The sequence below is a fragment of the Zingiber officinale genome, chromosome 2B (assembly GCF_018446385.1).
Source record: "Zingiber officinale cultivar Zhangliang chromosome 2B, Zo_v1.1, whole genome shotgun sequence".
NCBI lineage: Eukaryota > Viridiplantae > Streptophyta > Magnoliopsida > Zingiberales > Zingiberaceae > Zingiber > Zingiber officinale.
The window spans coordinates 55,673,265-55,687,944 of record NC_055989.1 but is presented as its reverse complement, the minus strand read 5'-3'; positions in this window follow the sequence as shown (position 1 = coordinate 55,687,944).

Genomic DNA, 14,680 nt, shown 5'->3' with positions numbered 1-14,680 from the left:
CATACTAGCAGAGTATGGAAGCTGCATAGGTCCATTTATGGACTAAAGCAAGCTTCTCGGAGCTAGAATCTTCGATTTGATGATGCAATCAAACAGTTTGGTTTCATCAAGAATGAAGATGAACCTTGTGTCTACAAGAAGGTTGTAGGGGACATAGTTGTCTTCCTCATATTGTATGTGGATGACATACTGCTCATTGGGAAAGATATCCCTTTGCTATAGTCTGTCAAGACTTGGCTAGGGACATGTTTCTCAATGAAGGACTTAGGTGAAGCATCCTGCATTCTAGGGATACAGATCTATAGAGATAGATCTAAGAGATTGCTTGGCCTAAGTCAGAGTACATATATTGACAAGGTACTCCTTCGGTTTACCATGCAGAACTCCAAGAAGGGATTTTTGCCGATGTCACATGGCGTGAGTCTTTCGAAGACTCAAGGTCCCTCTTCTAGAGAGGAGAGAGACCGCATGGATCAGATCCCTTATACCTCAGCCATAGGATCTATCATGTACGTCATGCTATGTACTCGACCTGATGTCTCGTATGCTTTGAGCATGACGAGCAGATACCAGTCAGATCCAGGTGAAAGTCACTGGATAGCGGTCAAGAATATTCTTAAGTACTTAAGAAGGACTAAAGAATATTTCTTGATATATGGACGCAATGATGAGCTAGCTGTAAAGGGTTACAGTGATGCTAGCTTCCAGACCGACCAGGATGATTATCGATCACAGTCAGGGTTCGTATTTTGCATTAATGGTGGTGCTGTGAGCTGGAAGAGTTCGAAGCAGGACACAGTAGTTGATTTCTACGACAGAGGCCGAGTACATTGCTGCATCAGAGGCAGCAAAGGAGGCAGTTTGGATCCACAAGTTCATCACTAAACTTGGGGTGGTTCCCAGTATCGCTGACCCCATTGAGCTCTATTGTGACAACAATGGAGCTAGAGCACAGGCGAAGGAACCTAACTCACACCAGCGAACCAAACACATACTATGGCGCTTCCATCTCATTCGAGAGATTATCGAGAGAGGAGATGTGAAGATTTGCAGAGTACCAACAGAGGCTAACATCGCAAATCCCTTACCATGGCTTTGGCACAGAGGAAGCATGATGGTCACACTAGGTCATTGGGGCTTAGAGCCTACACTGATTGGCACTAGTGCTAGTGGGAGATTGTTAGCTAGATCCCTAGAGCCAATCATTTGATAATTATATTATGGACTTGTTGTATCATATTCTATATAAATAAAAGGCATTTGTTTTTGTTATTATACTTACTTGTATTGGTGCCAAATAAACTAAGTATAATAGCGTCCTTGAGTAGAAGGTTCTCACCTATATCAATCGGTTAGTTGAACCGATAGTGAGATGATATAGGGAACACTACTCTTAATCATTCCTAGTCGAGTATTAACATTCAGGGATAATGTTAATGCATTAAGACTAGCATGTAGGTCAACTCGATGACTTGATCTCACAAGTCATGGATATAGAGATATCAAGTTGACACATGGGTATACATTAGAGAATGTATACTGAATGACCCGCCATGAGAAAGTATCATGGATCGTTATATGAGTGTCATATACTTTCTCATGTGGTTATTAGTATGACTACTAGTCCTTAGACCTGAAGTCACCATGGTTCCCTACATAAGGAGTTATGTACTTTGGTTTCGTCAAACGTCACCCGTAACTGGGTGGACTATAAAGGCGATTACTGGGCATGTAACAAATTATGCGGAGGGATGTGAGTGATGTAGATGAGATTTATCCCTCCTATATGACGGGAGAGACATCAGTATTCTTGATAGAGTGAGGCCACGAAGTGCATGGCCATGCCCAAATGAGTCAATATGAGATATTGAGCTCATTTGATTTAGTGAGTCTATTTGGAGTTCAGGATTTAGATTGATCAGAGGATGACACGGTCTATGCCTCACATTGATCAATCTAGATGTCTAGGATAGAAGGACACTTGTTATATTTTGTGAGGAGTCATAATTAGTAGTCACAAGGTGATGTTGGATCTCAACATTCTCGTAACTTGGGTAGTAATGATGTGTTGCTAGATACCGCTCATTACTTATGCTCCTAAATGAGTTTAGGGCATTGCCAACATTACAAGAACCTATAGGGTCACACACTAAGGACAATTAGATGGAGATTAGGTTCATATGATGAACCAAGAGGATTAGATTCATGTGATGAATCAAATTGGATTAAGAGTAATCCTAATTGGGCTAATTGAGTTGGACTCAAGTTGTTTCATGTGTTCAATGAGTCTAATTTAGATTATGACTCATTGAATCAATTTAATTAAATGAATTAGATTCATTATATTAAATTGGCTTGAATTAAATGGTTGGATTAGATCAACCATGAGAGAGATTAAGTCAAGTTTGACTTGACTTGAGAGGAAGAGGAAGAGTCAAGTTTGACTTGACTTTATGTCATATCATTTGTGACTTGGCATTAGGAGAACTAATGATGATGTGCCACATCATCACATGTGCCACCTCATGGAGGTTACAACTATTCTCTTTAATGGCCTTCACATTAATTGTGATTAATGTTAAGGGGGTTACACCTCTTGTTGTGGCCGGCCAATTGATGAAAAAGAAGGTTTTTTTCATTTTGGTGTATAACTCTCATTCAAGTGATCTTCCTCCTCCCAAGCTCTCTTCTTGATCCTTTCTCTACTGTTGCCATGGGTTTCAAGCAAGGGAGAAGAAAGGATAGTGAGTCTAATCCAAGAAGAAAGGTTAGTGAAAGTCACATAGAGATTTTAGAGGAGTGTGTTCTCTTCTTTTCTTTTCTTCTTCTTCCAATCCCATCCGAGAGCATCAATAAGTGCTAGCACACTTGTGGTGTTCTCTTCTCCATCCTTGTGTGTTAGAGAACACATTTTGTTCATGTGGATACTTCTAGAGGATTGTCTACATTGACAATCTCGAGATCCAGCGTACCTTGGACGAGCGGGATTTGCAAAGGGCACGCAACAAGGGTAACCTTCTAAACATGTAGATCTAAGTGTATATATAGTTAGTAAACTCGTACATGTAAATTTTGTTTTATAATCTTCGCACAGATCCGTTGGCTAGTGAGTTTCGCGGCCCGAAAATCCCAACAACCCTTACGTCTAACAACACTTTGACATTGTTGCTAATGGGCAAAATGTCATCTACGTATAGTACAAGAAATAACACTACGTTTTCGTCACTCTTCTTGTTTGCACAAGACTCATCCAGACACTGAATAAATCCATAAGACTGGATCACTTTATTAAATCGGATGTTCCAAGATCTTGAAGTTTGCATCAGTCCATAGATAGACCGATTGAGCTTACATACAAGATGCTCTTTTCCCTTTGTAATGAATCCCTCTAGTTGCTTCATATGGATATTTTCTTCAAGACTTCCATTAAGGAAAGTTGTCTTGACATCCATTTTCCAAATCTCATAATCCATATGAGTGGCAATAGATAAAAGAATCTGGATAGACTTAAGCATGGCTACCAGCGAAAAGGTTTCCTTATAATCAATTCCCTCTTTCTGAGTATACCCTTTTGCAAGAATCCCTCTAGTTGCTTTGAAGGTTGATATCTTCCCGTCTGTCCCTTTTTTCTTTTGTAGACTCATTTACATCCAATGGCTTTTACACCATTTGGTGGTTCTACAAGCTCCCAGACCTGATTAGAGTACATAGATTCTATTTTAGAGTTCATTGTACTTTGCCAAGATGTTGCATCTTTATCTTGGAGTGCTTCATCATATGTCCAGGGATTAGGTTCATGTTCACCAGGGATCAAGTCCGAAGATTCTCCTAAAAATATGAATCTATCAGGTTGCCTAAAAACCCTCCCACTACGATGAGGCACTACTTATAATTGTGCATCATTTGTAACACGTGTTATAGTTTCTTGTGGTATCTCATCTTGTACCGTTGGTACTAAAATGGATGTATTTTCTCTTATTTCCTCAAGAACAATTTTACTCATGGGCTTGTGGTTCATTACATAGTCCTCTTCTAAAAATCGAGCATTGGTGCTAACAATGACCTTCTGATCTTTAGGACTATAAAATAAACCACCTTTCGTTCCTTTAGGATAACCCACAAACAAGCGAACTTCTGTACATGATTCCAACTTATCAGCGTCTCCCTTCAGCACATGTGCTGGACTACCCCAAATCTGAATATGTTTTAAACTAGGCTTACGCCCATTCCATAATTCTGTGGGAGTAGAGGTTACTGACATAGAAGGTACCAAGTTCAGAATGTACACTGTCGTTTCCAGAGTATATCCCCAAAATGAATTTGGTAATTCTAAATAACTCATCATTAATCTAACCATTTCCATAAGAGTCCTATTCCTTCATTCTGTCACACTATTCTGTTGGGGTGCACCAGGTGCAGACAGTTGGGATTGAATCCCGACCTATGATAAACTCCTAAACTCTTCTAAAAGGTACTCGCCACCATGATCAGACTGTAGTGTCTTGATGTTAGCTAGAGCCCTAGAGCCAATCATTTGATGATTGTATTTTGAACTTGTTGTATCATATTCTATATAAATAAAGGCATTTGGTTTTTGGTTATTATACTTACTTGTATTGGTGCCAAATAAACTAAGTATAATAACGTCCTTGAGTAGACAGTTCTCACCTATATCAATCGGTTAGTTGAACCGATAGTGAGATGATATAGGGAACACTACTCTTAATCATTCCTAGTCGAGTATTAACATTCAAGGACAATGTTAATGCAATAAGACTAGCATGTAGGTCAACTCGATGACTTGATCTCACAAGTCATGGATATAGAGATATCAAGTTGACACATGGGTATACATTGGAGAATGTATACTGAATGACCCGCCATGAGAAAGTATCATGGATCGTTATATGAGTGTCATATACTTTCTCATGTGGCTATTAGTATGACTATTAGTCCTTAGACCTGAAGTCACCATGGATCCCTACATAAGGAGTTATGTACTTTAGTTTCGTCAAACGTCACCCGTAACTGGGTGGACTATAAAGGCGATTACTGGGTATGTAACGAATTATGCAGAGGGATGTGAGTGATGTAGATGGGATCTATCCCTCCTATATGACGGGAGAGACATCGATATTCTTGATAGAGTGAGACCATGAAGTGCATGGTCATGCCCAAATGAGTCAATATGAGATATTGAGCTCATTTGATTTAGTGAGTCTACTTGGAGTTCAAGATTTAGATTGATTAGAGGATGACACGGTCTATGCCTCACATTGATCAATCTAGATGTCTAGGATAGAAGGACACTTGTCATATATTGTGAGGAGTCACAATTAGTAGTCACAAGGTGATGTTGGATCTCAACATTCTTGTAACTTGGGTAGTAATGATGTGTTGCTAGATACCGCTCATTACTTATGCTTCTAAATGGGTTTAGGAGCATTGCCAACGTTACAAGAACCTATAGGGTCACACACAAAGGGCAATTAGATGGAGATTAGGTTCATTTGATGAACCTAAAGAATTAGGTTCATTTGATGAACCAAATTGGATTAAGAGTAATCCAAGGTTGGCTAATTGAGTTGGACTCAATTTGGTTCATGTGTTAAGTGAGTCTAATTTGGACTTAGACTCATTTAATTAATTTAATTCAATGAATAGAGATTCATTAAATTAAAATTGACTTGAACCAATGGTTAGATTAGATCAACCAAGGGAGAGAAGTGGTCAAGTTTGACTTGACATAAGTAGGAAGATGAAGAGTCAAGTTTTGACTTGACTTTGACTTGACCAATGCCACATCATCAAGGCTTCTTCATTTGGTCAAGTTTGACTTGACCAAATGCCACCTCATGGGAGTTACCAAGAGTGGTGACTCTTGATATTCCATGGGAGTTACAAGCCAAAAATGTGGCCGGCCACTTTTATTCATGAAAAGGAGTTTCATTTTTCATGTATAACTCCATCTTCTTCTTCCTTGGTTCTCTTCTCTCCCTCTCCTCCTCCACTACTGATCTCTATGGTTTCTAGCACATCCTTAGAGGTTTTTCTCCATCTCTTGCTTGTGTGGATACACATAGAGAAGTGTCTACTTTGACACTTTCGAGATCCGGCGAACCGAGGACGAGCGGGATACGCGAAGGGCTTCGCTTCAAAGGTATAACCCTTTTTTATGTAGATCTAGGAGTAGATCTCGGTAGAAACTCGTATTCATAGTTTTCGAAATTTTTCTTTGCATGGATCCGTTGGCTTTGGGGCTTTCGGGGTTTCCGCGACGCGAAAACTCGGTTTTTGCGGCCCGAAAAACCCAACAGTGGTATCAGAGCCACGTGCGAAGCTTGTACGAGTTTAGTTTTTGTTTTTATGAAAAAAATTCAGTTCTGTGATATTCTGTAATTTTATGGTTTTTAGAGTTTTTATGGGTATTTTTCTCGTAGAAGCGAAGCACAAGTGTTTCGGCACTTGTAGGCTTCGACTACCGAGAAGAATTTTTCAAAACGGCAAAGTTTCGCCCCAAAAATTTTTGGGACAGTGGGCTAAGGCGCTCTTGGATCGCTTAGGAGCAACTCGCGATGGTTAGATCGCAGATAGGGGTACTTCCGCGATTGCGCCCGAAATCGCTAATCAGGACCGCCGGGAAAAATTTACTCATAAAATTTGTAAAATTATAAAAAAAATTACAGAAAATTATAGAAATATATAATTTTGAATTATATATTAATTTTGTGATAGTCATGGCCCAAACGACCCAAATTGGATTTGGAAATGTGTTGTAATTCATAATACGGCCTGCGTGCCGTTATGTGATGTGCGTGCTGTATTTATTTTATTTTTATTTTATTTTCACGGCTTGCGCGTCGTGCCTTTCTCTTATATTCTGGTTGTAAATTAGATTTAGACTCGAATGTAACTCGAGTTTCAAAATTGTAATGTAAATTTTGAGGCGGTGGAAGGTCCACTCGAGACGGAGTTACGAGGAGGGTGCGAGCAACACGAGGTGGTCAAAGGAAGGAGCTTGAGAAGCTGTTAACCTTAGGTTGACCATCCGATCTTCTCATTGGCTTGAGAAGATCATATTAGGGCCATGACATAATCACAAAATTATTTAATTAATTGCTTATATGTATGTGATGCATGTTTAATTAAGTAGTTAATTAGTGCCTAGCGATTATATTAGATCTAAATCGTGCACAAGATGCACCCTTACGATTAGATTAGATCTACATCATGTACAAGATGCACCCTATCGATTAGATTAGATCTATATCGTGTATATGATACAACATCGACGTTTAGATTAGATCTAAATCACGTCAACTCTAATGCCTAGCGTGTCGTGATACCTACCACTACCTCGATCGCATGCTGTTGTTGAATCTGCCAAAGCAGAGCAACACATACTATCTTGGTAGGGTACGGAGGGACAATCTTGGTCCCGCCTATCAACGCATGGGTGAGTACAACTCAATTAGATTGAGTAACTAGTTAACTCGGTTGGATCGAGTACAACTATAGGCATTCTTCCAACGGTTGAAAAGGTAGGACAAAATCACGTTTATATTAATTCTCGGGCGTATTAGCCAAAGCTAACTCGAGTTTTAATATAAATACGGATTTTGATCCTATAAACAAGAGTTGCATAGAGATGTAATTGGTAATCGTTACCTACCGATCATACTAAGTCTTGGGCATATTAGCCAAAGCTAACTCAAGGGTTAGTATGATGTGGATCTTGTCCCACATGAATTATAGAATTCAGTGGAAGCATCATTTAGTTAAAGGCCTAATTAAATGATTAAGAATATGATATTTATTTCTGCATTTATTTCTGTTGTAGAATTGCCATGACGTCGAACACGAACATCTTCTCTATGCGTTCTGTCCTTAAGAAGGACAAGCTCAACGGAGCAAATTTCCTGGACTGGTACAGGAATCTGAGAATAGTTCTCACTCAGGAACGTAAACTGTACGTTCTGGAGCAGCCCATTCCGGAGGCTCCTCCTGCCACTGCCACGCGAGCAGACCGTGATGCTTACAAGAAGCATCAAGATGACGCATTAGATGTGTCCTGTCTTATGCTCGCAACCATGAACTCTGAGCTTCAGAAGCAACATGAGTTGATGGGCGCTTACGATATGGTTGAACATCTTTGTCACCTATATCAAGGACAAGCAAGGCACTGGAAGAGGAACTCCAAAGAATACCTGGAAGATCTTAAGAAGAAGAGAAATAAGATTTCTACTTTAGGTATACATGTTATAGAAGTCAACCTCTCTATTTCTTCATCGTGGGTATTAGATACCGGATGTGCTTCGCACATTTGTACTAATGTACAAGCGCTGAGGAAAAGCAGGGCATTGACGAAAGGTGAGATAGACCTACGAGTAGGCAATGGAGCATGGGTTGTTGCTATTGCTGTAGGAACTTACCATCTATCTCTTCCCACTGGGCTTGTACTAGAATTTGATGATTGTTGTTATGTGCCTGCCTTGACTAAGAACATAATTTCAGTTTCTTGTTTGGACAAGAAAGGATTTTCGTTTACAATAAAGAACAAATGTTGTTCCGTCTATTTAAACGATATGTTCTATTGTAGTGCACCTCTAATAAACGGACTCTATATTCTAGACCTTGAGAGCCCTATCTATAACGTAAATACCAAGAAGTTCAAGTCAAATGACATGAACCAAACCTACCTCTGGCACTGTCGCTTAGGTCATATAAATGACAAGCCCAGCTCCATAAGGATGGTTTGCTGGACTCATTTGATTTTGAATCATATGAGATATGCGAGTCATGCCTACGAGGCAAGATGACCAAGACTCCCTTTAGTGGGCACAGCGAGAGAGCGACTGATTTGTTAGGACTTATACATAGTGATGTATGTGGCCCTTTCAATGTTGCTGCTAGAGGCGGTAATAGATACTTCATCACATTTACTGATGGCTTCAGTAGATATGGTTATGTGTACTTGATGACACATAAGTCTGAATCCTTTGAAAAGTTCAAAGAATTCAAGAATGAAGTACAGAACCAGCGTGGCAAGAGTATTAAGATACTTCGATCAGATCGTGGTGGAGAATACCTTAGCCATGAGTTCCGTGACTACCTAGCTGAGTGTGGGATTCTATCCCAACTCACTCCTCCTGGAACACCACAGTGGAATGGTGTATCCGAAAGGAAGAATCGCACCTTATTAGATATGGTACGATCTATGATGAGTCACACAGATCTTCCGACATATCTATAGGGATATGCTCTAGACACGGCTAGTGGTTTAGAGCCTACACTGATTGGCACTAGTGCTAGTGGGAGATTGTTAGCTAGAGCCCTAGAGCCAATCATTTGATGATTGTATTTTGGACTTGTTATATCATATTCTATATAAATAAAGGCATTTGGTTTTGGTTATTATACTTACTTGTATTGGTGCCAAATAAACTAAGTATAATAACGTCCTTGAGTAGACGCTTCTCACCCATATCAATCGGTTAGTTGAACCGATAGTGAGATGTTATAGGGAACACTACTCTTAATCATTCCTAGTCGAGTATTAACATTCAGGGACAATGTTAATGCAATAAGACTAGCATGTAGGTCAACTCGATGACTTGATCTCACAAGTCATGGATATAGAGATATCAAGTTGACACATGGGTATACATTGGAGAATGTATACTGAATGACCCGCCATGAGAAAGTATCATGGATCGTTATATGAGTGTCATATACTTTCTCATGTGGCTATTAGTATGACTATTAGTCCTTAGACCTGAAGTCACCATGGATCCCTACATAAGGAGTTATGTACTTTAGTTTCGTCAAACATCACCCGTAACTGGGTGGACTATAAAGGCGATTACTGGGTATGTAACGAATTATGCAGAGGGATGTGAGTGATGTAGATGTGATCTATCCCTCCTATATGACGGGAGAGACATCGATATTCTTGATAGAGTGAGACCACGAAGTGCATGGCCATACCCAAATGAGTCAATATGAGATATTGAGCTCATTTGATTTAGTGAGTCTACTTGGAGTTCAAGATTTAGATTGATTAGAGGATGACACGGTCTATGCCTCACATTGATCAATCTAGATGTCTAAGATAGAAGGACACTTATCATATATTGTGAGGAGTCACAATTAGTAGTCACAAGGTGATGTTGGATCTCAACATTCTTGTAACTTGGGTAGTAATGATGTGTTGCTAGATACCGCTCATTACTTATGCTTCTAAATGGGTTTAGGAGCATTGCCAACGTTACAAGAACCTATAGGGTCACACACAAAGGGCAATTAGATGGAGATTAAGTTCATTTGATGAACCTAAAAGATTAGGTTCATTTGATGAACCAAATTGGATTAAGAGTAATCCAAGGTAGGCTAATTGAGTTGGACTCAATTTGGTTCATGTGTTAAGTGAGTCTAATTTGGACTTAGACTCATTTAATTAATTTAATTCAATGAATAGAGATTTATTAAATTAAAATTGACTTGAACCAATGGTTAGATTAGATCAACCAAGGGAGAGAAGTGGTCAAGTTTGACTTGACATAAGTAGGAAGATGAAGAGTCAAGTTTTGACTTGACTTTGACTTGACCAATGCCACATCATCAAGGCTTCTTCATTTGGTCAAGTTTGACTTGACCAAATGCCACCTCATGGGAGTTACCAAGAGTGGTGACTCTTGATATTCCATGGGAGTTACAAGACAAAAATGTGGCCGACCACTTTTATTCATGAAAAGGAGTTTCATTTTTCATGTGTAACTCCATCTTCTTCTTCCTTGGTTCTCTTCTCTCCCTCTCCTCCTCCACTACTGATCTCTAAGGTTGCTAGCACATCCTTAGAGGTTTTTCTCCATCTCTTGCTTGTGTGGATACACATAGAGAAGTGTCTACTTTGGCACTTTCGAGATCCGGCGAACCGAGGACGAGCGGGATACGCGAAGGGCTTCGCTTCAAAGGTATAACCCTTTTTCATGTAGATCTAGGAGTAGATCTCGGTAGAAACTCGTATTCGTAGTTTTCAAAATTTTTCTTTGCACGGATCCGTTGGCTTTGGGGCTTTCGGGGTTTCCGCGACGCGAAAACGCTGTTTTCGCGTCCCGAAAAACCCAACACTTGATACCTTTACCATGACATTTCTCCACATCAGCCTTGTATTCTTTGAACTTATCAAAGCACTTAGACTTATGGTGCATCAAGTAAATGTACCCGTATCTCGAATAGTTGTCTATAAAAGAGATAAAATATTCGAAACCACCTCTTTCTTGGAAAGTCATAGGTCCATACAAATCAGAATGAACCAATTCCCACACATCTTTGGCTCTATACCCCTTGGCCTTAAAAGGTCTCTTGGTCATTTTTCCTTCCAAGCAAGATTCGTAGGTTGGAAAATTTTCCACCACCAATGAACCCAAAGGTCCATCGTCTATTAGCCTTTGAATCCTACTCAAATTAATATGACCAAGCCTTAGATGTCAAAGATATGTTTAGTTTATTTCCGAAAGTTGCTTTCTCTTATTAGAATTAGAAAATATGTTATTTGTAGTGACCCAACCTCTCTACTACTCTCTAGAGGTGGACGCTACTTAACTACTAACTCTACTTAACTGGTATGATCACAACCCAAGAGAAGTCCCTACCGAAAAATTCCGGAAGCATCTCACCTGTACCAGTGACCATAAACTTTAATACAAACACAGTATACATCAGCCACAGGTGGCTGGAATATATATCAAACACCCACGCAGTTAAATGGAAGAATTTTAAAGCATAAAAATATTCTATGAACAAATCAGCAACATAAAAGGATAATTCCAACAATGCAAGTAGGACTTAATCCACCTAATTTCACTAACAATCTAAATACAAAAATCTTAATGAACTTCTTAGCAAATCCCCAGATCTCTCTCCATAGTCCAGGCATCACACACTTCTCTTGCATCTCCTTATCGCCTTCCTTCTGGCTATAGCTTTCCTTTACCTTTATCTGCAGTAGGAGAAAATGCAAACTATAAGCGAATTGCTTAGTAAGCGCTATCTAACTCACAAAACTCGAAAGTGCATGTAAATACAAAAGATACTAAAACTGAAATGCTAAAAAGAAGGCTACTCATGCTCATCTAATAACAAAGAACTAGAAATAAGAATCTATACTGCTCATGCAAGAATCAATAGCAAATGGAATAAAACTAAGAACTCAATACTGCTCATGCTCGAAATAGCAAAGAAAAGGCTAACAAGAAAGGAAAGACTAAACAACAAAGGAAAGTCTAAACATCATAGGGATGTCTAAACAACATGCTAGAAATAAGACTAATCATGCTCAATAAACTAATAAGGGAAACAAATAAAACTAATACTGAATGCTTAGAATTCTAAAGAACTAAACTTACTGATTCTAAGCATCTTTGAAGCTTGTTTCATTTGTTCCAAAAACTTATACTTTAATACTTCAAAATAATAATAAACTTCTTCTTAGGCCCAGGCGTAGTACCATCTTATGCGCGCTCCCTAATAAAGATTGTGGTAGCTAGTCACCGGTCCTACGAGGGTAAAGACCTTGGTCTTAGCAGGGCCAAAACCTTGGAATTGGTCACCTGATTTGTTTAACGACAACCTTGGAAGTCGGGAACTAGCCTCTTCAAAGGAAAATATCTTAATTACTTTTTCTTTAAATGTCTTGACATTTTAACAAGCACCTTGTGTGCCAAAATCCCTAAAGTCTTGATTTTGGGATCTACTTAAGGCCTTGGCATTTTTCTTTCTTTTCTTTATCTTTCTTATACTTTTCTTAAACTCAAAATACTGTTAGGGTATTTTTTTTCCATATGCATCTATAAGTGAAATCAACTAGGTAACCCACAATCATGCATATTTAAGGGAAATCTAAAGCCTTGTTCTACAATGTTATCCATAAACTATCTATTAGCAAATCTGCACTGCTAAAGAAACTAAATACTTAAAGAAAATCTACACTACAATGCTTAACAAAATTTTGTACTGCAATGCTTAACAGAAATCTGCATTGCAATGTTAAATAAAAATCTGCACACTAATGCTTAATAAAATCTGCACACTAATACTTAATAAAAATCTGTACTAAAATTCTGCACTACAAGGAGATCTAAATTGCACTAAAATTCTGCACTACAAGGAGATTTCAACTGCATTAAAATTTTACACTTCAAGGAGATCTAAACTGCACTAAAATTCTCACATGGCAATTATAAACCTAGAATTTCAGATTCTAGTAACTGGCTGAGACCAAATGGAATCCTTGATATTGACACATCCAAGTACTTTAATTCTGAACATCAATTATGCCATGAAACTTATGGTCAGAAAGGAATTCTCAGTATAAAATCTATATTGATCAACATATAAATCTCTTTTCTCATCTTCTAAACTAAACTTCTACTCTGAAGTTACTACTTGCATATCTAAATTACTCACATACTTCTCACCTGTTAAATTCATTACATCAATTCAAATCATCTTTAGTCTTAATACATGATACTCACCAAAACAACATATTACATATGCTCATCTTCACTCTTTCATCCACACTTTTGCACTAAAGAGATTACACTACCTACTTCATCATAAAATAAACCAAAATCACTGCCGGATCAACCTCCAATTAGCCTAATAAACCAATACTTAATCCAAGCCATTCTATGTTCATTGCCTAATAGCAGAACAAAGGGAAACTAAAAGCTTAAAGAAAAATCTAACTATATACTTGGAATAAAAGGCAGTTCGTTGCATAGATATATATATAAACTAAAACTGAAAATCTACATCTGAAATATTTTCATAAAATCTGAAACTATCATGCTAAACTTAAAACTATAACTGCAGGTTAAAGGATCACTAACAAAGAATCTAGTAGCATGTTAAACAATTGATAACAAAAGGGTCTAATTAAGCCACAGGGAACCAACAGAGCACTCCCAAAGGTAAAGCTATTCATGCCTTTTGCATTACATGATTCAAAGCTCAAAACTCCTGTTCAGTGCCACTGTAAGAAAACAAAAAGGAATCGAGAAGGCTACATACTCAAACAACTATACCCTTCCATGTTAAAATCCCAAACCTACTAATCTGGATTAGGTTTTCATGGCAACAAACTCCAAACAAACCGAACCACTACTCTTCCTCCCTTAACTGATCAGTGCTACGCAAGGAAACCAAACAAGGAACCGGATACTACACCACATACAATGACTCCAAACCGTATGTATAAGGAGACTAATAAAAAAAGATAACCATATTTCAAACTAAGCCATCCCCTTTCATTTCCTTCATGAAACTCATGGCAGTAAGCACAACATCTTTACTGCATGCTTCAGAATCAAGAAGAAAGAAAAATCCGAAATAATACGAGGCTACATAGACTAAACTAAAGCACTTCCATAATTGAAACATGCACCTTTCATTAAAATCGAAATATCTTAACAAGGAAACAAACCTAAATCCCTTCAAGCTTCCAATTCTTTAAGCATGCTACTGCCAAATTAAAAAAGAGAAAGCAAATCTCATAATTTCTCTTAAATCCCTAGCAACAATTCTTAAAGCATGCTACTGCCGAACGCAAGGAAGAAAAACCAAAACCACAACTAATTCTCCTGTTCTGTGCCACGGCAAGGAAACCAAAAGGAACCAA